This window comes from Maylandia zebra, linkage group LG13, assembly GCF_041146795.1.
Source record: "Maylandia zebra isolate NMK-2024a linkage group LG13, Mzebra_GT3a, whole genome shotgun sequence".
Classification (NCBI taxonomy): domain Eukaryota; kingdom Metazoa; phylum Chordata; class Actinopteri; order Cichliformes; family Cichlidae; genus Maylandia; species Maylandia zebra.
Genome location: NC_135179.1, coordinates 3,757,033 through 3,759,513, shown reverse-complemented (window position 1 = coordinate 3,759,513; position 2,481 = coordinate 3,757,033). Strand labels below are relative to the sequence as shown.

At 34.9% G+C, this 2,481-nt stretch overlaps 1 long non-coding RNA gene across 1 annotated transcript; it reads right to left on the bottom strand.

The window, feature by feature from the left end:
- Positions 1 to 311: 311 nt before the first annotated feature.
- LOC101473678 (uncharacterized) lies at positions 312 to 2,481 on the bottom strand. The gene is made up of 4 exons (XR_013101236.1): positions 2,415 to 2,481; positions 1,591 to 1,746; positions 1,238 to 1,431; positions 312 to 1,115 (listed from the first exon to the last, which is right to left on the bottom strand). It is a non-coding gene; the product is annotated as an uncharacterized LOC101473678 (long non-coding RNA).

Below are 2,481 nucleotides of genomic sequence, written 5' to 3'. Positions count from 1 at the left end.
AGAAATCGTCCCAGCCACAAACACCTTAACACTGGCCTAATACACTTTATTTGTATAGCTGCAAGGCTAAAACAGAGCTCGATAAAACACTGGCCTCTGAGGTTAAGAGGACAGGACTGGAAATGATTTTAAAATAACCCAGCAAACAATAGGCTAAATGAAAAACTGACTTTTCTTAACCTCCAGGTTAAGTTTACAATGAATATAAAATTTAAAAAGTTTTTGTGATATAAGCATATTTGCATCCACAACCAAATCATGCAGATATGATGAAGGAAAACGGAAGCTGTCCAGAAAATAAACATGTGACCTTTAAGGCAAGGAATTGTTTAATAAAAAAGGGCCAAATTTACAAAGGGACATCACATAATGCATATTGAATATAAAAATACTATATTATTTGCAGATAAAAAAACAATGTGGATATGAAGTATCAAACACTATTAACAAGAGCAGAGCTCCCACTGAGAGCACCACCACTAAAACCTAGACCTGAATTTCATTTCATGGATTATTAAAGGATGGTTTTTGTTTGTTTCTTCATCATTTCTAATCTCTCCCACTGTTTCCTGCACGTTTCTCTCCTTTTATGTCAGTCAGATTATCACACTGGTGTTGTCACTGTTGGTGTCACACTGAGATCTCCTGCAATGTTGTCCATACCGCAGAAACACAGACGTGCCAGCAATCTATCAATGGGCCCTTTACGCATGAAAACAAACAGAACCAAGTCCATAAAAGGACTGAGCAGAAATAAGCTGATAACACTATACGGAAAGTCCATGCGATATCTAAATGTTGAAGTACAACAAACGGCCATGGGAAAGATCATGAGAAAGTGGTTAAGCAGCAATACAACTAAAGTTCCTAAAACTCTTCGTTTTTCGTCTGTGGGCACTGAGGTGGCAGAAGGAAGAGCTCTGAGGGTCCAAGCAAAACTGAGGATAAACATAGGTGAGAGGTTGAAGACCAAAATAGTGATGGAAAATTGATGGTTCAAAACTATGCAAAGAGGTGCAGTGATAACACAAAGGATCCAGACCAGAACAGAGACCAGCAAAGAACCTTTAGTTTGTCTGATACAGTTCATCTGTGGGCAGGTGATGAGGAAACACCTGAAACACAAAACAGACAGACATGCATTCATATCACAGGGAACATTTCTCTGTTTAAGGACTCTTTAGAGTATAATGTAATGCTCAGAGACATGTAAATGCACAAAGAGACAGACAGATACCTTTCAGCAGCAATGCACATCTTGAACTCAAGATTAGCCATCAAACCAAAGAGGTAAATACCGATAAAAATAGTTTCAGTGGTGTAATATTCATGGCCTTTGTTTGACTTCCAGAAGATCATTGCACTGAACTGGATTAGATTGGAGAATAAGAGATTTGTGTAGTAGGTGACCAGAACCTGCTCCCTTCGTACCTGTAGGGAAAATTAAATTATTAATTAGTTTATTAGTTAATTAGTTAATAATTTAATTAATTAATTAATAAGTTAATAATTAATTATTAAGTCACTTTAACGCAATGAAACATAGAGTGAGGCACAGAAAGAAAGCAATCCCAATAATGTCTTACATACCACAAAACAAAGCCAAAGGATGAGCAATATAGTCAAAAAAAGGCAGACAGTAATGTCCATCCACATCACCACATCGAAACTCTCCATCTTTATCTAACTTTGTGTGTGGTGGAGTTGCTGTAAAAGAAATATCCGTCCTTTTCTTCAGAAAATAACCTGTTGAATGGAATAGCATGCTTGAAAAGTTGGAAGGTTAAAAATGTTCTTTTGTAGCCATTAAATTCTGGACAGAAGCATTGGAAAAGATGGAAAGTCTATATGCTTGACTGATAAAAACAAAAATAAGTGATAAAAATGTAATGGTCCTTCAAAACTTGTTTACTCAAATTAAACTGAATGGAAAGGCAGGCCTTAAAGAAGAAATTTACTGGCTCACGCGACACCAAACCTCAATTTTACACCTATTTAAATTCACTGTCCAAAAATACTTCAGTAGTACATTCACAAGCAAAACATATATTATCCAAGTATTTTTTTCTGTAATGTAACTGTAATACTTAATAATGTAACATGAACATTTTATCCATTAGGTGCTAAAAAGTATAAACTTGTAAGTATAAATTTTTATCCTATTGTATATTTTATTCTATTTATTCTACTTTATATAGTATTTTATTCTTATTGTATTCTAATTTTGCTATATAACTTTTGCACTGTCCACTTCCTTTCCTTTCCCACGTGTGGGACTAATAAAGTTTATCTTATCTTATCTTATCTATTCGACTGGTAACTGAATATAGACAAATATATTGGAGTTACCACTATATAAAAAGCGCTTTGTGATAACATTATAAAAACAGAATATAAGGTTTGTATCTACTTACTTGCTTCAGGGCCACTTTCAGCTCAGCTAGTTGGTAAAATGAAGGCTATGAAGATTCGATTCACAGA